This window comes from Achroia grisella, unplaced genomic scaffold, assembly GCF_030625045.1.
Source record: "Achroia grisella isolate CSIRO2021 unplaced genomic scaffold, CSIRO_AGI_Agris_v1 utg903, whole genome shotgun sequence".
Classification (NCBI taxonomy): Eukaryota; Metazoa; Arthropoda; class Insecta; order Lepidoptera; family Pyralidae; genus Achroia; species Achroia grisella.
This window is the reverse complement of record NW_026713061.1, coordinates 137,531-163,788: the sequence shown is the minus strand read 5'-3', so window position 1 is coordinate 163,788 and position 26,258 is coordinate 137,531. Positions and strand designations below refer to the sequence as shown.

At 31.4% G+C, this 26,258-nt stretch overlaps 1 protein-coding gene across 1 annotated transcript in view; it reads left to right on the top strand.

The window, feature by feature from the left end:
* The first annotated feature begins 507 nt into the window (after window positions 1–507).
* LOC131853547 (uncharacterized) overlaps window positions 508–26,258 on the top strand; it is a 48,009-nt gene continuing 22,258 nt past the window's right edge. The window contains exon 1 of the mRNA XM_059204468.1: window positions 508–578. The gene's annotated coding sequence lies outside the window, so the exon portion shown is untranslated. The remainder of the gene's footprint in view (window positions 579–26,258) is intronic.

Here is a 26,258-nt window from a genome sequence, read left to right as displayed (position 1 = left end):
CGCAACGTAACCCGCGTACCTCAGTATTCTATAGTTTGCTCAACTAATTTGACTAACCATTCCGTTTACCCCCATTAATAATACCATGTTATTTATTGGCAATCCATGGTTTTGTAACGTACTATATATCAATTATATTATAAATTGAACTCATGAACCCCTATTAAGCTATATCATACATTAAATAATAGTTCGTAATACATTATCCTCGAAATCAGTATGTTTGCTTTAATCCAAGCTAAGTACGTCTGTACAGGTGGAGATTCTGTGGGCTGCATTAACATTATGCGTACTGCAACATGCATACATAAATACAGTGTTCGGAAACAGTGGGGATATTGCCGACTGAATAGCGAGAAGAGATGTTTACTTGGATTCAAATATTCGAAATTGTTTTGCTCAGTGCCGCGACCGGGCTCCGGAGAACAATGGCCGACAACATCACCTCTTGCGAAGAATTTGAGCGCGGTGCACGCTTCAACCCCTACGACGTCATTGATAGTATGTGGAAAATATTCTACTTTTGGGCAGAGAACACTGAAATATATCCAATTATATTTTCATTGCCTGCAAAGAAGGTAAGGTATTTAATGAACATAAACATAACATTATATTTAAAAAGTTATATGAATATATTTAGATTTTGGTTTCACAAGAAATTGATATAGAACCAGTACAAAAATCTAGAAATTGTTCTTTGCTAATTTGACATTTTGAATTTAACAATACTAATTATTATTGTCATGTATATATAAACACCTCTTTGGGCACTTTGTTGATCACGCCACAACCTACACACTTGCTGATTCCACCTTTTGCACTGAATAACTTGACTCCTATCGCGTATATCTCAGGCGGTATGGCAACGTCGCATTCTATTTTGCGATGTGGCCATATATATTCGTCGATAGTACGATATACTCGACACATTTTTTACTAATAATTCGTGCATGACTGGCTCCGAACGGCTAAATTTTTGGTATACACAAAGACTTTTTGGCTCTGAATATATTTCAAAAATCAATTAATTATGTTGATCACTTTATATACTCGTCCTTACTGCGATACTTATTTCATCCGAATATATATAGATACCGTAACGGTCTATCAATTATGAATTTATTCATTTACTAATCTAGATATTTTATATTATCAATGCTCCATACATAGTAACTCCACCGTTGCAGGGGGGTGCACCGTACACCGCACCCCGCGCACACAAACAAATTAGATATTTTTTGAATACACAAAGACTTTTTGGCTCTGTATATATATTTCAAAGATCAATTAATTGTGTTGATCACTTTATATACTGGTCCTTACTGCGATACTTATTTTAATCCGAATATATATAGATACCGTAACGGTCTATCAATTATGAATTTACTAATCTAGATATTTTATATTCGCAATTCTCCATACATGCAAGCTCCAGCAACGGTGGAGGCAGGGGGGAGCACCGTACACCGCACCCCGCGCACACAAACAAATTAGAATAAATTAAATTCATAAGAATATTCATATATTTCGACTGCCTCGGTGGTCACACCGCTTTACATCCGATGGTCGCGGTGCAAACATTTGTACTCATCGGTCATCGATTGTTTTCATCGGTCTGGGTGTTTTATATGTATTTACAAAATAAAAATATCTATTTATATCAGTTCAGTATCAATCTGTGTTAATTGTCCAGGGCTATTTATTATATTTTTATAAACGGTTATCTTTTTCCATCGCACTGCTCGCTATCGACAGTGAATTCATAGAAATGTCACTCTAAAAACAAAAATAGTTTTGTGTTTTGTATTTCAAATACTAAATGCAAAATAGGTATTTTCAAAATACTTTTTCAAAATAAAGTACCTTTGGAATTTTTGTCCAAACCACAGATATTTTAGGTATATCAATCATTACATAGTGTAGTATAAAACAAAGTCGCTGTCGCATCTAACAGTACATAAATAAAGAAAGAAGACTTTTTGGCTCTGATACCGTAACGGTCTATCAATTATGAACTAAATAGTTGAATAAAACTGAATAAGCAGTTGCTCCACTCTATAGGTACTGCGTCGTCGTCGTATGCTGTTCATTTTTTCACTCGTTTTGGCGCCAAGAGAGGGTCACATAGTCGTGGTCAAGTTAAGAACTTATAATTTAATTTTGATAACAATAGATACAAGTAAAAAGTAGGTATTATATTAATGTACGTAAGTACTGTACTTAAAAATATTTATTCTTTATTGTACATTTGAAAAACTTAACACTTAACACTAGTACACGTACATACTGCCATTTTCTCTTAAAGACGTCCAGAGAAGCACTATTTATCAAATACGCGGGGTGCACCGACCTTTGACCTTATAACAGCCGATTCGCGCGTAACGAATTACATTGCTACTTTTTAGTATTTTATAGTGGATATTTCACTATAAAATATTATTATTTCTTTAGATTATGACATAATAACATAGTTTACATGATTTTAAGGGAAACATACGATAAAAAAAATTCCCGTAAAATGTAAAAGATAAAAAATGGTTATTGTTGGTTATCCTTAAGAGATAGACATATACCATCGCGGACTTTTTTGTTGACCTTATATTGATACATCTCAAAGCACTAGACAATACGCATTTTCATTAAACAGTAGTGTATTTTTATTTATTTATTTAACTTTAATGCACAAAAAAATTTGTACACGTGGCGGACTCAATATCTTGCCTCGTTAATTACTAGGCAACTATGAGTGGTGCAGAGAAAGATTATTGGTGGCGCACTAATATAAATAAGAAATGTCAAAAAAAGATATATAAATACAAAGCAAAATATAAATTTTTATAAAAAAGTAACAATATACATACATAAATATATATGTAAATATAACCCATAAATGTATAAATATTCTATATAAATAAATACATAATGATCCGATAATCAAATTATAAGTACAGTCTCAAATTGAAAGTAAGAAAAACAGAAAATATAGAGAGAACTATAGGGATATAACAGAAAGATGTGAAAAAAGGAGAAGGACAGTAAAAAGGTTACAAATTTAAATAATGTTGCCGCAATTTCTGTTTAAATAGATTTTATTACATTATTATATATATTAGGCATACAACTAGCCTTATGACTGTTACTTTTTTTAAATCTATACATCTATACATGTAAATAAAATTGGAGTGTCTGTTTGTAATATTGAAATAACCGTTTTTTACTACTTGCATATAAATATAAATACGGTACATACACCAAAATAACATATTTTACAAGTTTTGTCTGTCTGTCTGTCTGTTTGTTCCGGCTAATCTCTGAAATAGCTGGACCGATTTTGACGGGACTTTTTTTGGCAAGTAGCTGATGTAATAAGGAGTAACTTACGCTACTGTTATTTTAGAAAAATAAAATAAAATTTCACGCGGACGAAGTCGCTGGGGCCAACTAGTCTATAGATATACCGAGATTTATTTTGTAATGTTACTATTACGTTATCCTACACAATTTGTATTATTTTGGATGAATAAATAAATAAATAAATAATAATCTATACATATAAATAAAATTGGAGTGTCTGTTTGTAATATTGAAATAACCGTTTTTTACTACTTGCATATGAGTATATATAAGGTACATACACCAAAATAACAATTTTTATAATTTTTGTCTGTCTGTCTGTCGGTCTGTTTGTTCCGGCTAATCTCTGAAATGGCTGGACCGATTTTGACGGTACTTTTTTTTGGCAGGTAGCTGATTTATAAGGAGTAACTTAGGCTACTTTTATTTTAGAAAAATAAAGTTAAATTCCACGCGGACGAAGTCGCGGGAACAGCTTGTTTTTAATAAAAACGGTTTATTTGATAGAAAAAACATCTTTTTTGTGGTACTTGAGAATGTTGAAGCCTGTTGTTTGTAATATTGAAATAACCGTTTTTTACTACTTGCATATGAATACGGTACATACACCAAAATAACATATTTTACAATTTTTGTCTGTCTGTTTGTTTGTTCCGGCTAATCTCTGAAATGTCTGGACCGATTTTGACGGGACTTGTTTTGGCAGGTAGCTGATGTAATAAGGAGTAACTTAGGCTACTTTTATTTTAGAAAAATAAAGTTAAAAACCACGTGGACGAAGTCGCGGGAACAGCTAGTGTATAATATATTAGAGATACCTACGTGTTTTTTTATTGATGATTAGCTGTACACGGGATTTCGTCCGTGTGGAATTTCACTTTATTTTTCTAAAATATAAGAAGTTAAATTCCACGCGGACGAAATCGCGTGTACAGCTAGTTGTCGGTAGTCTAGCGATTTATCTAGCACACCGCTTTGATTCCTGCTTGGTGGTCGAGGGTTCGATTCCTCGCACGCTGCAAACATTTGTATTCATGAGTATTATTATTTGTAACGGTCTGGGTGTTTTCTATGTATAGATAATATATATGTATTTACGAAAAAAATCTTTGTATTTATATCAGTTGTCTAGTACCCATAACATAATCTTCAGCTAGCTTAACTTGGGTCTAGATGAAGCTGTGTGAATTGTCCTGAGATTACTATTATTACTATAATAAATCTTTTCAAATCAGCCGATGTTTATTTTTGCCATAATACGTGCTGTTACCATGTGATAATATTACGTACGTACTTATTACTGTTTTAAATGTAATGCGTTCATTATTTATATTTCCTTTTAATTAAAGACAAATGTATATATATATATATATACACTTGCACACTTAGTTGATCCAGCCACGATCCGTAGATATTGCTGATTCCACTGTCTCTCTCTTTCTACCACTATAACGGTAGCGTGGCGGAACGGCAACATGTTGCCGTTCCGCGTTCTACCACTATCTTTGTATTCTAATATGCGATGTTGCCGTTCCGACCGAGACCACGCGTTGTTGCCAAATGTATTCGTCAATAGTAGTAGATACCTATACTCGATATATATTTTTTCAACAATTTACTGCAATAGTGAATCCGTATCGGCAAAATTTTTTAAATGCACAAAGATTTTTTGGCTCTGAATATATTTAAAAATCATTTACTTGTGTGTTGATGAATTTATATACTAGTACATGAAGTACCTAATACTTGTTTTGATTTGAATAGGTAGCGATATTATGAATTTATTATACGTAATCTAAAGATTTTGACGAAATAAAAGTAATTAGTTATCTGTTAACCTTGACTTCATGTTGGCACCAGTATTATTAGATTCTGATAATACTCTTCGAAAACTTACAGCAGAAATATCGTGTTTGGACTCATTAGATAGGTCTCGATGAATAGAGTTTAAAAAACTTAAAATAAATGGTAAATTAGAAATAATGTATAAATACCCCTTACGTAAAATTCAACCACTTTAAAACTTAATAATAATAATTAGGAAAAGAGCAAAGCTATAAATGCACTGAAAGTAATTGATGCCTTCCACACAATATTTTCAGTATTAAACAACTCTGTTTGTTCAGTAAAAGTGTAAATACACTGGTAACCTTTAATCATATTTTATATGCAAACATTACATATACAAACCCTGAAGTTTTATTTCAGAATGGCCAGTAGTTTTTAAGAAATAAATCTTTGAAATTGTACGTGTAACTTATATATATACTAGTTTTTTCACCATAACAAACAACACCAATATGGCCTAGTTAGTAGTGTACCTGTGTACCAATACCACATTACCACACAGACACTCCGAGTTCGAATTTCTTTCCGTCCGTTTACTTTTATTATTTATTTTTTTGTTTTTTTTTTAAATTTAATATTTTAATAATCAATTTAATTTATACGACTATTAATTTATAATAAAAATGTAGTTAAGCATTAAATCAATTTTACTAGTTAGGAATGTACCTGTGTACTAACTTACCACACAGCCATCCCGGGTTCGATTCCTACCATTGGCTTTTTTTTGTAAAGTAATATTTAAAATTAACTATTTTAATAATTAAATGAATTTAATCGATAAAAACGTCGTTAAGTATTAAATTAATTTTAAGTGATATTAACTATTATCACAGATAACATAATATTACATACTATTATATTATGCATAAAAAATATTTTGTGATAATAAAGAAGATACATTTAAAATGTTTTACTTGTTGTGTTAATTATTTATAAGATCTTACATTAATTGTTAGCTGCTTTACAATTTAGAAAGTATAATAGGTAATGTAAATTAAAATCAATTTAATACTTAACGAAGTTTTGTTCGATTAAATTCATTTAATTATTAAAATAGTTAATTTCAAATATAAAATAAAGAAAAAACAAAAAAAAAATCGGTGGCGGGAATCGAACCTTGAGCGTCCGTTTGGTAAGTTGATTTGAAATTCAAAGGCTTATTTCTTCGAAATTACTGGTCATTTTGAAATAATACTTAGGGTTCGCATACCCTTATCGGATACTACTACTACACGGAGTCTCGTCATAATAAAATATCTAGGTTAGGTATAATAAATTCATAATTAATAGACCGTTACGGTATCTGTATACATTCGGATCAAAACAAGTACTATGAAATAAGAACGAGTATATAAATTGATATTGATTTTTGAAATATATTCAGAGCCAAAAAGTCTTCTTTCTTTATTTATGTACTTGTTAGATGCGACAGCGACTTTGTTTTATACTATACTATGTAATGATTGATATACCTAAAATAAATAAAATATCTGAGGTTTGGACAAAAACTCAAAAGGTAATTTATTTTGTAAAAGTATTTTGAAAATACTTATTTTGCTTTTAGTGTTATAGTACTTTAAGTGTTATATTTTAAGTAACAATGTTTAATTATAATTAATAATAATACTGCACCAACACTCCGATCGTGCAAAAAATTTTGCTGTTTCTTTATTTTTTAGTTCAATTAGTGGTCTACCTAAGTATTGGGCTAAGGGGGGGGAGAGTCATGGCCTCCCATGACTCCCAAGACCTCCATGACGCTCCCCCCTGGATCCGCCGTTGCGTCTTCTCTTCATTCGCTCAGTAACGTTGTTACAAAAGGAAAAATTCCCGTCCAAAAAATAACAAGTATTGAGGTTTGATCTGGAGACATGTTACTCCAGACTGATTTCTATAAATATTTAGATTAGATAGACTATTATTCTTGAAATACTAGCTAGACATTATTAAGTTACTGTAGCCATAATGTAGTAGCCCAAACGTGCCAATGAGGAAGCCCTTGGCAAATGCTGCGCCCTGATTGGCCTGTTTGAATTGGATCAAGAAGTGGTCGTATGCCAAAAAGGTGGATTTGTATAAAATCGTGTATAAATCGCTTAATTATTATTATTACTCGTCGTGACAGTTGTGGCTCAAAAAGGATCAACATTTATATATGGTCAGCTGGCATTAGATCAACAAAAGGCCTCCGGATCAACAAGTGAAAATGGATCAACAAAAAACTACCTATACGGCACGTCTGAGCCACAAAGTGCCCAAGGGGATATTTATATATATATATATATATATATATATATATATATTTCCACCACTCCACAATTCCCTTTAGTCATTCAAAGGTTGACTGGAAGAAATCCCTCATTTGGGATAAGTCCACCATTGTACAACTTATTTTTTTTTAGATCGTTATGTCTTTAGTTAATTTAAATGTATTTACTGTACAATAAGGTGTTACAAACAAACAAATAAACAAAAATTAAAATGAATCTGAAAACTACTTCGTCGAACTCGGTTGAAAATTAATAGTTATTATAAAACACATTCATAAATATTTGTAAGTAACCTATTTATAAACCAATATAAATCTTTTTTGAGTCATTTATCTATAAACTTTTTCTTTCCAAATGCCCGAGATTAAAACTCTGGGCTGTTATAATTAATTTTCAAACACTAAGCCGGGCTTTACGGGTAGCACACCAGAGAGGAAGTCAATTTGATTTCATAAGCGCCGAATACCCAACTAAGTATGTAATTATTATTTTGGTAAATTATCTTAAATTTCTACTCTCTAAATAAATATAAGCTATAATGTGTGATTATTATAAAATACTTGGAAAACCAAATGTAACATACATTTGGTATGATTCGACAATACGTATGTAACTATGACATGTCTTTGCTTATTAGGTACCAATTTGATGTTTTTTAGGGAATTAATTATTTATTACGCTCATTTATTGTCATTGAATTTATTAACTTATTTGTGGTATACAATTTAAAAGTAATTGATATTATGTAACACTTTAGATAACATCATACAATTAAATATTGTATTTTAATTTAGCGACTAGATAAAATAAAGGCTTTGGTAGAAACAGTGGATCCTAATCTGGACGTGGAATGGCACAGAGCTGCGTTAATCATGGAGCCAAGGCCTGGACTGCAGGTTATAATGCTATATGCCGGAACACCTGGCGCTTATCGTGCTCTTGTAAAGAAAGAACAACGTACTAAAGGTAGGACAATACAATATTGTGCTCACCCGCGCTCTTGCCCTCTCACCGCCATTTCCGCCCCTAACTTTCACCGCCTGACTTGACTCATAATGATAATAAACAGGTCGCATTGCAAACAACTTTTTTTTCTTTTCATCGTTCTCTGCTAATGACCATAATAGTATTACTCGTTAACCACTCCTTTCTTGTTTCCTTTTTTTAAAAATAGTCGAATGAATAACGAAATGATAAATGAAAGTTAGGTAAAGACATTTTTTAATAATTAGAATGACAAAAAAATATATATAGCAAGTTATAACCGTCGCATATATATATATATGAACAGGACTACAGACATCACGTCGTCATGGGACGGTTGTGCATTCATGTCTTACTATTTCGGAGAATTAGGGCTTCATATCTCTGTACCCCGTATTTTTAATACCTTATATCAACCGAAACTTATCTTATAAATCAACTTGCTACCTACATGGTCTACCTCGGTAAAATTATATGATAACATCTGTACTTGTAAGAATAAAAAAAAATGTCTGTACTTACCTACTGAGTGAACTGAATTTTATCGTTGTGTTTCAATCAGAATTCCTATTCTGCTGAAAGAGTTCTTAATCATATTACGTAATTATTCAAATATATCAAACTTTTCTCTCAATTCAGACGTATATAAAATTAAATCTTTTTACCTGCTGTTGGGTTGTGCCTACCGCAACCACGGAATAAACAAATTGAATGTTGACCTTTTTAATTTCACCTAATGTAAACATTGTGTAAATAAATAATAGGCTCCTCATTATTATTTAAATTAAATTTGATCAACATTTTTGTGATTAGATCAACAAATAAGTACAGAAATGTTTATATAACTTTGCTTGCTTTTTTGACAAAGAAAACACTTAAAAAAATAATCAGCCTAATTATTTGCGTTGCACTTGAAATAATCATACTTTACTAATAACATTATTATTTTTATTATATTAAAAACATAATTTTGGTTAATAAGTAGCAGCAGTATAGCTATTTATTTATTAACCATGTTTTTACAATATTATCGTAGATTGTCCGTGTACCTAAATGTACTTGCCTAATATATGTCATACAGCTAAGTAATTTTTTAAGTTATTTTTCTCATCCTGTCCTCTGTGTCTCATAATTGACACTTATAATATAAACTTAATGGATATAAGCAACTGCTACAGTAAGGAAATCAGAGGAAGGCAACGATCCGTTATTGACAAATCATATCAAAAAAGAACATTATATATATACAACTTGCTATATTTGAGTGAATTTCTTTTACACTTTTGTAGTTTAAAATTCTTATTTCATTTTCCAAACATTTGAAATTGGTACTTAAATTAAATGACAAGTCAATGTTATGCGATGAATAAATTAATTGGACGGTAGAGCTGGAATGGAAACTTTGTGATATAACAATACAAATACAACGCCGTAAAGTTGGTGGTCGTTTGATTTATATCGATGATTAGTTACTGACAGACGTTAATCCGGGTCTGACATGATCAGACTCCATAGAGTGGTCTTAAGATGTGGTCTATATCTTATTTTTAAAGGATTTTCAATCGGCAAATCGACTTTGATTTAGGATCTACCTCTAAGGATATTCTCACATCGTCAATTTATGTCATAAAAAAATGGATCTACATATGACTTATGTAGTAAATATATACATACCTACTTAACCTCCGTAACGACGAATCAAATAATGCCTTCAAACCGAAATAATGAATATGAAACGAGTGTCCTATAAAAAATAAAATAATAGCAATTTTATTTGAAAATATAATACGTTTTATTACAGTACAGCCACATCCCTTACCACTGATTAAGTTTGCAGACGTTAGAATAAAAATGATCGAGCATTACATAGCCATGATGTGTTGCGAAGATCTCACTGCGTATGCTTTGGCAAGATTGGATGACATGCCCACAACGGAGCAAGAATGTGAAGCTGCTGCTGCCAAAATCGGTTTTAAAGGCATTGCAGGCCGATCTTACTTATATGTTAAGAAACTTGTGGATGAACTTTGAATTACTAATATATATATGTATTGGAATTGGACACATCAAAATTGAGGTTTTTAATAAAATGCATACATTATTCAATCTTTTAATACAACTTTAGTTATTGTATAGATTTTTTTTTATAGATTTTATCTAATGATACCTGGCATACTTGATTTTTTTTCAATTATAACTGTGTGTAGTGAAGGTCAAAGAGTCTAATATAAGGTAAACATTGATTAAGATATCTATGCTTTACATGATCAAGTATTTTCGTAACATGTACCTACCAAAAATAGAAGTAGTTGAAGTACGGCATTATAAAAAACACTTGCCTCAGCAGGATATTAATACAAAGGCGTAAAATAATAGTATGTACTTTTACGGCTACCATTCGATAGAAGTAATTAACTATATCAAATATCTAATAAGTATGTTAACAGATGGTAACTCTAATTACGTACTTTAATTTTATGAATTCATTGGATTACATATCAAAAGGTCTGGTATTGAACTTTGTCTGAAATTTGTAAAAAAGACATTTCATTGGAGGGAATATTCTCTTTAAGTAAAGCTTAATAGCCAGATTTTTTTTATTTTTATAGTTAACAGTTTTTTCGCAGAAGAACTGAAGTAACTAATATGGCCCAAAGGAATGAAAAGTTTAGGTGGCAGCAAACTTGAATTATTATTATATAATCAACTACAACTTCTAATAAGTGAGGGCACTTACAGAAGAAGTAAAATTCAAGAAAAAAGGGAACAGATGGTTTAGGGATTACAAATCATGATATACCTAAACTACTATACTCTCGGGAGTGAGTAACGAGAAGTAACTGTGGTTTGAAAGATTGAAATGGAACAAACGCTCGTACGAATTTTCTTTGACAATTTATGTCATCGTATCAAACAAACAGAGCGCGAGTTTCGTTATACAATGTGAACAGTCAACAGCTATTACATTCATAAAGGAAATGAATACATATTTATTGCATTTACATTAAATTAACTATAGTGAGTTAGTTTAATAAAAAATGTACATGCATTTTATTCAAAACTATTAAATTTATTGATGAAATAAAAACTATAAACAAATAAGTATAAGAGAACTATGCCATAAAGTTCTTACCACACCACTTTATTTATACTTTACAACAGATAACATAAAAGTTTTAATTTATTAACTTAGCAATTATAAAATAATAATGTGATAAAAAATATGGCTGATCTTCTCATCATAATTTAGTTATTTATGACGTATGTCTCTACAGTCCCTAGATATATATATATATAATTAAAATCTAATTTTAATCAACACAGCCATATATTTTGAATTCTAATTGAAGTAATTTGTAATTCTAACACCATAAAATAGAATCAATTTTAGGGTGGTGTATAAAATAATATATAATTATTAAAATTATAGAAATTACTATACTAAATATGTATCTAAATTGGTCTAAAGTCGAAAATACAGTATTCCAAATTGCTATACTGTTCAGGTAAATGTAGTCGGTCTGTGTACATTAATTGTAGATTTAATCGTCAATGTGGGAATTATACACATTGGTGGTCAATTACGAAATGGCTATAAACGGATTGACAAAATAAATACATACATGGGCGGCCAGGCATAAATTAAATGATTAATTAATAAACACAAAGTAAAACCGACCAAAAACATGAACACATTTTATAGAGGCACAGAACTCATGTAATTATTTAATATATTTTACTGGTTTATACTTTACAGATCTATAGTAGAAAAATATTTTCGACTAATTAATATCTAATAAAAGTCAGCTAATTATTTCAAGGAAAATTACAAACAACATATATTAATTTAATATTATAAAAAGGTTTACTAACGCCTACATGAAATAAAAAATAGATACGTACGAATGGGTGTGGCCAAGTGGTTAACAACTCCGACTTACAGGTACTCTCAAAAAATCATGAGTTCAATTCCGGCCGATACAAAAAAAATGCGTAAATTTATATTTCTGACTACCTAAAACAGCTGTAACAATCAACTTGATTGTATAACTTCATATAACTTAGCGAATGTGGACCAGTGAAGAGAAAAATTCACAATGACTCTATCTACCGCATCAGGAATAACAGTCATAACGTTACATTTACTTATAAAATAAATTATAAATGAATATTCATGGATACATACAGTGCAATATAAGCAGAGTTTATAAATACACATTATGCATACGACTAATGCAGATGTTTCGAATAAAACTGTAATCATAAATCGTAGTAATATATTATGACCGTATCTCAACGTATCCTATTCATGTACGTAATCAGCGCCATACAAATGAATATCCTGCTCAAACATCCTTTTCAATAATAATATATACTGCGATCATCTTTAGATACCAAACATAGATTTTCATTTGCCCTTTATCACGCGTAATGTACTCGCAACTATGATGTTTTTAGTGAATAATGTGCGAAACGGGACATCTTTGTCCCTCATCTGGTAATAAATCAATTACGATGGAGAGTATTTCATAGTAACACTGATTATTTCATATCTATACCTAATAATAATAGGATTACGAATAACCTATACCTACTCGATTAACTCGGACAATTTTCAAAATTATTCAACTGTACTCAATTATTGTGGAAAATAGAAATATTTTTGATATTATCGAATATGATTATAAACTTATTCTTTAAAATTAATAAGAACAATAAAATACAGCATAATACTGATCGCTAAGTCTTTCTCTCATTAACTTACGTAAACTAATAATTGTAGGTAAGTAGTACCTAACTACTTATAGTAATTAAATAATTTTGTTAAGTAATCGGAATATTATAATACGTCTTAATAAACTTATCTTACAATAATATAGTGAGGAATAAGTAGTAAAAAATAGTAAAAAGTCAGGGATGCATTCAATAAAACGTCGTTTGCGAATGTCCCGGGGCTCCCCATATCCACCAGAACAAATTTATTTTCCCCCGTAGCATACTAGACGTCAACAAATAAGGTTATTTTTCAATAGAGAGATTCATTCCTCCATAGACGATACGGGGAAGGCTGAATCCAGTGAGACCCTTTCAATGTATATTCATGCCTTCAGCACTACTTTGATAAGCGTTAAATCGTTAATTTAAAAATTCAATATAAAATTTCTCAAGGGATCGCGCAGAGTGTTTTATTATAATAAATGACGTAGGCGCCCTAAAGTAATAACTTACTGGGGATGCGTAGTAATAATGATTGCGACCCTTACCTTCCTGCTGTGCATCTTCCAGATTAGCCGGCAACGTTTTACACCAACGCATTATTCAACCTTGATTTTCAATATTAATGTATTTCATTTAGATATTCTATAAAGACTTTATAGCAATAAATAAATATATACTTTACACACATCAAAAGATACGCGTACAAAGTAATTTTTATATTATATACAATGAAAATACAGGAAGTATAGAAAGGGCGAGAAAATTGCCAAAACAACATTCCCATACGTATTTATTTGCAAAGATAATAATTCCACATTTTTATTGCCTATATATGCGAAATCATTATATTATTAATAAGCATCTTATGATGTCCGTATACCGTCCGTATACGTACTGTTAATGCATATAGGTGACGGTTACCACTTACCATCAGATCGGTCGTTAGCTTATTTGTTATTCTAGTTACATAAGAAAATTTTATTTCTCATTCGTTTTAATAAAATTGTAAAGTTGGGAGCAATTTTTGTTATCTTTTTTCTTGTCAAGAAAATTTTATGTCCATTATCAATATTGATGTACATATATATTATGTATAAGAATAACTGATACTAATAATGGAACATGTAGGTATCTAACTGGAGGTAGAAATAACGCAATAACAAGCTAAATTGTATATTGGAACTGAATCCATATCTACCTTTAATACCCAAATAAACCTACGTAAAAACAGGTTTCCCGCTAAAGCCATTGGGTCCGTGTCCGACACGAAAATATGAGTCAGATAACAGTGCTTCCCAGCACGTCTTCCCATTTACAGTATTCCGAAGGAATTCCTATTAGTGAAGGTTGTTTTCTGTCTGACGGAACCATAAAAAGTTCTCTGTTAAATGAATGTTTTCTGAACCCTCCAAAACAAAACGCTCAACTTACAATGTTCGAAAAGACCATAAAAACAAACGTAGCGTTTATTGTTATTACGGTTCGACGTAGCGCAGGAAAACAATTAACAGCTTTTATACTGTGTCATATATTTTTTTAGGAAAATCACTACAAATCTATATATATAAAGTAATAAATAATAATTATAGGTTCTTGTTTTCTTTTTCACAAAAATTGCGTTTCATACTCTTACATACACTTTATATTGTAGGTATGTGATTGTAAATCATATGCAGATATCACCACATATATATATATATATATATATATATATATAGTATCAATACGACCACCGACCAACCACCTATTTTAATTTTGAGTAACGAATAAATTAATAATATTTTAAGTATATATTTATTACATACAAAATTAATTGGCTCCCTTTGGGAAGTATTTTCACAATTCTCTTTATCCTTTTGACCCATATTTAACAACATTCATTTTAAGTTAAACCTTAATATAGATAAACAGTCAGTTTTTGGTCCGTCACCATTTTACGATTTCATATGTAAATACAAATATAATTTAGATGACAAGTATAATGAATATTGAAATACTATATCTATGTTAACAAAAGCAGGTATGGTAACATATATATGTATATTATACCATGTAGAAACTGCTAACATGTTATGGTGAATATACGAGTACGTTACGTTGGCTTACAGTAGATTAAGGTGAACTATTTCCATTCCATTATGTTTCGCAACAAAGGAAATATTGTATTGCTATATTTCAAGGGTTTACATTAGAATGTATTTTTAATGAAATTTATAATTGCATAATAAGACTTATTACTACCCACTAATTAAGTCCGTACGTAGGTGCAAACTAAAAACCAACGCTGGACGCTAGTCCAGCAATACCTGAGTTAGATAGATATATTACAATATACTTACATATTTATGTACTTATATACCTATTATATACCTATATACTTATAGGCATAATAGGTAAGTGGAATTTGGAGGAATATTGGTGGATGCCGTGATCAGAGTACATACATTATTTGTCGTCATTGACTACCTCTGCTTTGGTCGTTCGAGTGTCTCACAAATATGGGAGTATATACACTGAGTACTTACTACACGAGGAGATGTATTCTAGGAAGTTGTTTAATCCTGGCCCGTCTCAGGTGGTATTGCAGAACCTCACTGAGCTTGTTAATGAACTTTTGAAAGAGAAAGCATTGATGGGGTTGAGGAACTCAAGTAGGCGTTTAGTGATATCTAATTACTATATATGATTTGGAGAACAACAATTATTAAAAATCTTTAAGAATCTGCGCTTGCTACGAATGTCCTTGTAGAATCTCGGCAGTCCGACAATCGTCGTTCGATGTGAAGGACACCGACGACCGCTATTATTTTTTTTTGTAGCCTTGGCCTTATATACTCTTATACGAGTGATAATCTGTGTTCCTAAAATACACTCATAAAATATATAGGTTATAGTTTAATTTTATTATACACTCTTGGGTGTATAATAAAATTATATATAGGAAATAAGCTAATATATATTACCTTATTTCTACTTATATACCTCGTTTATACTCATATTCAAATATATACGAATTGCCATTTTTTTATGTATATTTGTACAATTCTGTAATTGTTGTCAATACCTAGATTTTAGCCAATAAATATACAAAGATTATTTAGTTCTATTTAAGTTCAACATAACTAATTTTCGTATTTATTTATAATAAAAACATAGCTTAGAACATAGACTGTTCAGAAAATAAACCATCCCGAATTGAAGAAATGGTTTTGCTAAACAAATAAATAAACCGCTAAGCTATGTTTAAAAAAAATTAAATAATGTATCCGTTTTTTATTATAAACTGTAAGTACGGAACTCTAATGGAAATATCTACATTGTAAAACTTCCAAATCCCAGGTAAGTAACTAATTTAGTACCTTAATACCTGTGACGGAGTGCCTATCTAACCATAACTTATAGACAGACAGATTGAAAGACAGAATGACAGCAGCGGGGCTTTGTTTTGCCTCTTGTGATATGTATACAAAGAAGGCATAATATTTATACATTAATTATCAATTCTCCAAAAACTAATCAGAATATATGTATGTATTGTGCTTAATACCTGTCCCTTATATTAATTTAATTATGTCAGAAAAGTGCTTAATTACTTATGGAGATTACAAAAGGAAACATATCAACAAATAGTCAAATATAGTCAAATAGAACGTCTGAACAGTACCTATAAGAGTAAATACTGTTAAACTAAATGACACATTTTAATGATATGAAAAAACAAAATTCATGACAGACATTATGTAAATAATTAACCCATCATTTTTAATGCATTGACTACATAAGTAGTCAATAGATACTATTCTTTTGCATATTCTACTAGTCATTACGAAGTAATTTGATTTTAGAAATAAAAATAGCTAACCAAACCTAACAAGTAGGTACCTACTAATAAGCAATTGCTGTTACGTCGAGAGAATTCATTATCTCAAATGATTCTATAAATATTTAAACTATATATTTACTTTGTTTAACCATAGTACACCATTACACTAACCAACCTACGGCACAACTGGAAGAGATTCTTTATAGTAAGCGAATGTTATAGATAAAAGAATGTGTAAATATAAAGAACAAATATAACCCAACCAACAATAGTATCTCTAATTATCATTAAGTCAAAATCGTAAAAAAAAAACTTATTTTAAGAGTTGATTGTCTGTATATATATTAAATAAAAAACCGCAAGAAGTGATCTTATTTTAGCTTTATTATTATGTGTATGTTATAAAAGATGTTCTATCCTGCCGCTTAGATATTTCAATTTCAAGTTGAATTCACACCATAATTTATGTATCTTAGGAAGGGTTCATCATTTTATGTTGAGATTTAATAAATTCTTTTACGAAAAGCGTACCGAAAAGCATAGCCCCAAAGAATATTGATATTTCAATAACAATAGCATCTAGTTACCGTAGGAGGAGCATATAAAATCTTTACCTGTATTCCTACTGAAGAGGGTGTGAAGCATTCATAAATGTACACGTCAGTTGACGCGACCCAAACATCTTTTACTTTACTCTCGAGAGGCGAAGCTACCCTTCACGTCATCCACTTTACTCCTTACCTTTCCGCCCTTTCCTTTTCTACCAGAAAATTGCCTTTACGCTCATATTTTGGAAGATATCGCTGATGCAATAAAACTTTAGTTTTTACGTGTTTGCTGGCATCCATCATTCAAACTTGATTTTGATTGATACAGGAGTGTGCCCCATTTATATACCTACCTACTATCCGTCAGTATTTATAATATATACATATTATATGGACATGAAACATTTCTACACATAATATGAAAATAAAATTTAGAATATGTCATCGTTGTCTGCGGTTATGAATAAAAATGTAAGGGAGGAACCGGGGCTGGAGTGCGCGAGCATTAAATCATTCCGAAAAGCCATTTGGATACAAAGGATATGGTCAATAAACAAACAAGACTCGACATAGATAGCTGCGATTGGAGAGAGGTAACTGATAGCCGGAATAATTTGATTTGGCGGTTTTCGCTGGTATATTTTGTAAAGAAAACATTCGAACCCATACCATTATCTATATAGCGCGTCCGAAATCTGAAATTCTTCGTTGAGTACACCCACCTAATGCAGCGACTAATAAACTGGTCACGTCAACGTTATTTATTGTTATAGCAACAACAAACAACAAGAAATCTACGTCGGTACCTAACTCCAATACTTACATTATTCTTCAACTCCATTTGGAAACAGAAAACTTGAGCAGATATTTGTTTAAATTAGTTTTAAAAAATATATTCAATCCATTTTTTTACTTTCTGTACTTAATTACATAGTTCTTTGATTTGAAATATTATAAAAGTATCTATTATAAATTATAAGTAGTATTTACGATATATTACAGTTTAACAACAACCTAATCTTATTTAGACCGATACTTATTCATATTCTATGATAGATAAATTTCGTTACACGAAGGATCATGAGCATAAAAGTTGAGACGAGACATAGAGTTCTAACGATGTACGGACACATTAGTTTCCAGAAACAAACTTTCTGTTTAAGCAATTTAGTCATACGTTAGAATTGATCAACGATAGTTTAAGATTTCCAAACGGCCCACTGCGCGTCGCCCGCTGGTGGTGAGATAAAATCTAGACAATGAAATGGTTCGAGTTCTATAAATTGAGCTTTATATATGATGAAAAATAAGAAAATCATTTGGTAAGTACAGATTATTGAAAAGTACAGAACTACTAACAGGACGAAATCTAAGAGGAGATTCATTTCTACCCTACAAATAACATAAAATTATTTTAGTTACTTGTAGGTACAGCCGACAAGAAAATCAAAGCAAAATTATTTTATATATATTATCTGTTTAAGTGTTTTAATTTATTAACACAAAATAAGTATACGTTTCGAAAAAAGCTTATTTGTGATTGATTACTTTTAAACCAAATTACACAGTAGGTACTGCGAAATATAATTGCATGTACTTTACATACAAATTTATACGTCTATTTAGAGACGCTGTCTATTATTTTATTAATCTTACTAATATTATAAACGCGAAAGTTTATGATTATGATGGATAAATGGATGGGTGGACGTTTGTGACTCTTTTACAAAATCTACTGAACGGTTTTTAATGAAAGTTTATAGTAGTACATCATACAACACATAGGCTTTAATACAAAAATATATATGAAAATTGTGCGAAATATGATAAATAGTAGAGAAATTATAAACATCAAGTAACAGTGATGCAGACAAAATTACGCGATTTAGCTATTAAATTAATATTTAAGCACAATTATAGATGGCATATTGCAAAAAAATATAATTTCATCTATTTGAGGGGTAGTTTTAACAGTTTTCTATACAAGTAGGTAATATAAGAATTATATTGTATGATTTACCGACTATATGTAAACCCATAACCATAATTGCAATAACATTGCAATCACATAACACCACCTAGAGACAAACTGGGTGCGCCACAATATTCCATTAATAGATACAATTGATTGGTAACGTACAGGATGCGTCTACCTCGATAGAGTTTATTTTGAAGATTAAGAAGCGAGAAGGTTAACATAAGAAGAAGAAAGAAAAGTTTACTTAGAAATAAACAACCATTAAATGATAAATACCTAAAACAATACCTAAAACGTTTTTACACATTATTTTATACATCTAAACTTTAATAGTAGAAACTAAAACGTAAAAACATTACCATCCAGAAATCAGGTCGTAAATACATTACAATGGCTTTACTCTTATAAAATAAAACCCAAAAATCCAATTTATAGCCGCCATATTTAATTTAAAGTCGTTTTGTAGCCTATTATGACGAATATAACGACATCATAATTATTAAAATCATCCAAACTCTTTAAGATTAATTCCTAAGCAATTTGCTAGATTCAAAAGACTACAAATTCTAATTTATTTATATCAAAATTCAAGAACATATTGAATGTAATTTGAACACTCAAAAACTTTTTACTGCTAGTAGTAAATTCAATTCACGAAACTAAAGCTGAACAAAACATTAACTTGCTAACGTTACTTTTCCATTTAGAATGATAAATGATATTTGTGTTTGGGAAACTTGGTTGAAGGCAAGTAAAATAATGTTAGTGAACAACCGCGAAAGGTTAATTCGCAGCGGCGATTGTCCAGACATCGTACATTGTGAACGGCATGTTCGTCAGAATTGTGACATTATTTGAAATTGTGTCAATATGAAGGTGGTTACGGTAAGGGGCTGACTAGCGTGCAAGGCAGCGACCGCGGGAACAGTCGGAGCTAGCTCGTCCGACCGCCCTTCGGTCCGGTAAATACAGCCTCCTCTCGCCTCTCGGGTATGGATTATTCGCAACGAGCGACGAGCGGAACCAGTGCGACCCACGCGCTCCCCGTGGCAACTCGTCCGCGCACGCTGCGAACAGATGCTCTCGTAGCTCGTAGCTCGTAGAGCCCACGTTGCTACTCGTAGCTGCCAAAGAGCGGGCCGCGCGCTAACTCGCTTAAAGCTCGCACGCGTAATAACATTTTAACCCATGACGCGGGACTCACATTTAGCAACGCTCTGAAAGCATGTTATTAATACAGCCCCTATTGTGTTCAAATGACGAGACTAATGTCATATTAAAATATCATGGAAAGCACCTGTGGAAACATTAATTTCTGTGTAATTTTCACGTGATATTTTATTACTTTTTTGCCAACTAAGTAAGTATCATATTATATATTGAATACTACTTTTATGATGTTTTCCAAAACTTTTGACAACAATAAAACTTAATCTGTCAAACTTATTCGTCATTTAAATAAGATAAATTGTGGCTATCCATTACTTTTTAATGATACTTTCTATTTAGAGCGATGGTTCAACTTAATTGGTAATTTTAAAGTTATTAAACATGGAAAAATAATTGAATACCCGTTTTAATTAACTTTGTCTGTTAATTGCAAATTAATGTCATTTGATGAAATGGATGGGCAGATATTATTACCTACTTCTGGAAACTGGGGAACAGTGACTTTGTTAAAGGACTTTTGTGTACGAATATAATTGAGGCTGAGAGTTAAGTTTATAGACAACAGTATATAAACAGTTCACAAAACAATAAATGATTTACTTTTCAACATAGTTTGTATCTATTTTGATTACAATAACTAATGTTTCTCTTCTAATTATTGTTACGGAGGAACTTTATAACAATTTGCTACTTATAACAAAGTCCTAAACGTCCTAGATTGATCCTTAACATATTATCATAGAGAATCTTTAATTCCATAAAATTACTTAATAGTCTAGTAGTAGCATTTAATAAATAAAAAAACAATAAATCTTACTTGTTAAATTAATAGTGAATTAAAGATTGTAGGTGTATTTTCAAAACGGTGAGATACAAGAACAACTAAGTTTACTCGTACTATATACTATAATTATATTTACGATGCTATATCGAAACGTATCGTAGATATAATTATAATGTGCATTAACAAGAACATTAGATCCACCTATAAGATATTAATAGCATGTATATACAAATGCATGTATATACAACACGCCTGTTCTATAGTGGAGATCGCGAATTGGCAAACGTAGTGTAGGACGCCCCGCAGCTAAGTGGAGTGACGACATACGTAGGTTTGCGGGTAGTAGCTGGATGACAAGGGCTAAAGATCGTGCCCAGTGGCGTGCCTTGGGAGAGGCCTATGTCCAGCCGTGGACTGCAGTGGGCTGATGATGATGATAATGATGACATACAAATATTTTTTTTGTAACAATAACTTTAAACTATTATAATTATTCTAACTAAAGTTATTAATATTCTCTACAAATTCCCGTTCTTACACGACCATATAAAAATACACTGGTACCGTCCAACTGAAGTTAAAATCTTGAAATTTTGATTATAGAATATCATAATAATCTACAATTATACGATAATCCTTGTAAAAAAAAATAAAACGTTTATCTACATTTGTTAATTTTAAACTTTCGTGTTTAATATACATTATTTAAATTATTAACCGGGTCTTAACACGAATAATTTTATGGCAAATAAAGGTATTTACCTCTCTCGACGTTTCGACTAGGTTGCCACGGCTAGTGCAAATTATTCGTGTTAAGACCCGGTTAATAATTTAAATAATGTTTATATACATCTCGATATTGTAAAATAAACATTATGTAATACTACATAATGTTTACAATATCGAGATATATATAAACGTTTTTTTTTACAAGGAATATAAAACCACAAAATAAACTACTACAAATCCACAATCACATCTATATATTACTTTGACTAATTACACCAAACAAAATAAAATATTAAATATTTTTTTACATGCGTACCAACCATGGTACGCATGTATGGTACGTATGGTATGTATTTGAAGCGTTATATGAAGAAACTATTTTCCGAATTATGTAGGTATTTTACCTTGTACAGTAATTAGAGTTACATACTGCAGTAAAGGAAATAGCAGACGGAATGAAAATATATATATCCACATATGTACATACCTATAAATAATTTCACCGATTCTTTTTACTGTTAAACTTTACTTTTAACTTTATACAGAACTTGCACAGGTACTATACTTCACATTGAGTAACAACACATCGTCTGGTAGACAATTATATACAAAATCAACAAACTTTAGAACAGAATTAACAAATATGATAAGAGTTTAATAAAAGTAAAGCAGTATTGTGAAGCAATAAAAAATATTCAGCTATGAAGAAATACCTATATCTTATACAGAGTTAGCCAAATGAAACGAAGTCAAGGCATAACCGTCCATTTATTATATGAATAAAAAATGTGAGCTGTTTAGGTAGAAAAAAAATTGTATAATATGAAAGATGTATTTTTAATAGCCTTGTTGCAACAGAATTTTGTATTTGTATTGTATAGTTTTAATAAACCATATTAAGGATATCTTGATGTAAGATACACAAAGTTCACTAAGGAAATAAAAATAAAACAGATATTCTAAATCAAATGAAATATTAAATTTGTATGTATTAAAACTGAAGTGTAACGGTAATAATTATTAATATAAATAACCCGTTGATTGCGGCAGGATGCAATGCGTAATTTCACTAAAGTTTAATAATGAAATACCGCATCGCAACCTACTGCAACCCATCGAAACTATTCAAAGTATATGTTAAACTATAATTATATATAAATCTATTAAATGAAGTCTACGAGGTGGTGTATTAGCGAATAGAAACGGCTAATGCTTTTTTTATTTTAGTAGCTCCAAACAGTCTATAAAGTAATTTTGGGTTGTTGGTCCCCACAAGCCAAATATTCCTTAATTTTATAGGACGCAGTATAAATACTTAGTTCTTAACAATTATTTATTCCCCTTCTACTATTGCAATGATAATTATAATCAATAACTGTGGGTATAGTTCTATAGGTCCACTTTGAATTTTATTTGTACTCAATTGTGAAATATTCGAATATCCTGAATGGTGGGCGGGACGTAGAGACAACGGCAGACTTCAATGCTTATAGGGCATTTTAATGAATGGAGGAGTTCATGAATGAGCTAGTTAATGTCTAAGTAAAATAATGTGTAACCTAACGAATAAAGGAACGGTCAAACATGACGACCAGCGATTTGCTAGACGGGAATCAGCAATTTATTTCATTTATAGATAGAACGTGATTAATTAATTTGGTTTTGTTGATGATCTCACCTCGGCGTAGTGTGCCTTCAAATATTTTTAGAATAAAACCTCTTTACTATATATACATAGGTGTAGAAGTATGAAACCGGATTTTTTTTGTAAAAATTTCATGTTTGTCTTTTGAAAATTTTAAAAGTTATTTTATTCAAAATAGGATCCATTGGAATTTATACATTTTTCCCACCTCTTCGGCAGATTATAAATGCCACGCCAAAAATAAAACTCTTCCTTTGAAGCAAACCAGTTGTCAAGCCATTTTCGTACATTTTCATACGAATCGAAGTGTTGCTCAGCAAGTGCATGTCCCAATGATGCGAATAGATGGTAATCAGATGGAGCCAAGTCTGGAGAATAAGCCGCATGGGCTAATATTTCCCAATTGAACGCCTCGATCGTATCCGTGACCCGTTTTGCTGTGTGTGAGGGGACATTATCATGAAGCAAAATTTGTGTTGTTGTGTGTGTGTGTCTTTGTGTTGTCTTTTCGCATATTCCGGTCGTTTTTTAAGTATTGCTCGATTTAAATCGATCACTTGTTGTTGGTAGCGATCAGTGTTAACAGTTTCACCAGGTTTTAGTAGCTCATATTAATATATTATACCCTTTTGATCCCACCAAACCACCATTGTTTTCTTTCCAAAACGATTTGGTCTTGCAGTGAATGTTGATGGTTCACCTGGATTCACCCATGATTTATGACGCTTAGGATTCTGAAAATATATCCACTTTTCATCACCTCTCATTATTCAGTGAGTTGCAGAAGGCCAAGTCCTGTCTGACGAAGAGTAGTTCAATCTAAAACCCTTGCTATGTATTCGAACCTCTATACAGCCCATAAAATTTTCGATTCCCGTTGAAATGGGACAGAGGATAGATCGTAAGGGGTGATATGACGGAATTAGGGTATAACGACAACGTTTATACGCCGATTATCCACTTACCTACATCATACATTTATTGCTACTGTAGGTACTTAATGAAATAAAGAAATTGGGAATCTCAATTCCAGTAATGGAAAAGACAAACAACGAAACAACAGTCGTATAAACGATTTGGCGCCCAGACGCTCGTATGGATATGTTGGGCCTAGATCATGTATTCTATCCACAACCAGAGGTATTGGCTGGACTAATCCAACCATGTTTGACGACCTAGCCGTCAAACAAGCTAGCTGCAAAATACAAACACTTGTAGGTATTAAGTGGAGAGTGTAATTTTCTAAGTATTCTTAAGTACGTCTGTTTGTTTGTTACCTTTTTATAGCTAAACGGCTTAACATATCATATTAAAAATGAGCGCGAATGTAGATTGTATCACGCACGGATGTAAATTATCATTTATCTCAATAATGTAGGTAAACTTAAGGGCCATCGCTAGTGTTTATGTTTAAAAAGAAATATGTTTAAATCTATCTATCAGTGGTCTATATGCAATTATGTATTATTTGTCGATAGATCAGCCTACCAATTAGATTCCAAATAATGTTATGACCTTTAGAAGATTTTTGGTTAAAAGATATGCGTACTCTGTATTATCATGTATGTTTATCTATTCATGCCCATCCTCCTGATTTTTATGTAAGGCTCATTCATTCATAATTTAAGAGCTGTGCTCTTGTCGGTGGAGCTCCCGCCACCTTCCACGATCTTCTATCAGTCCCTTTAGCTGTTGATACGACACGACTCCAACTTATTCTTTAACTTGCTTGATATAGCTGTGTCTTGGTCTTCCCCTTCCTCTCTTTCCATCTATTTTTCCTTCTATAATGTTGTTAATTAGTTCGTCGTGTCGTATCAAGTGCCCCAACATTTTTCCCCGCCTATTCTCAATAATATCTATGATCTGTCTCTTTTCTTTAATCCTCTCAAGCACTTCTTCATTCCTTATTTTATCTTTCCAGCTAATTCTTTCCATTCTTCTCCAACACTGCATTTCAAAGGCTTCCAGTTTGTCTCCTTCCTTTTGTTTCAATGTCCACGTCTCACAGGCATACAAGGCTATACTCCAGGTGTAGGTCTTGACAAGTTGTTTCCGAGAGGACTTTGATATATTAGCTCTCAAAAGATGTTTTTTATCATTAAATGCTCTTTTCGCTATAGCTATTCTGATATGAATGTCCTTAGTACATCTGGAGTCACTGGTAATCAAACTACCTATATATTTAAATGTATCTACATTTTCAAATTGTATTTTTTTTATTCTTGTAGTATTTCTGTTATGGGGTTTATGTTTTGCTACTGTCATTATTTTAGTTTTCTTGGTATTAATATTTAGTCCATATGTTTTAAAATTTTTATTCATTATGTCCAAAAGTGTATGAAGCTGTGTGTAGTCCTCAGCTAGGGCAGCTATGTCGTCAGCAAATCTTATAAAATGTATCCT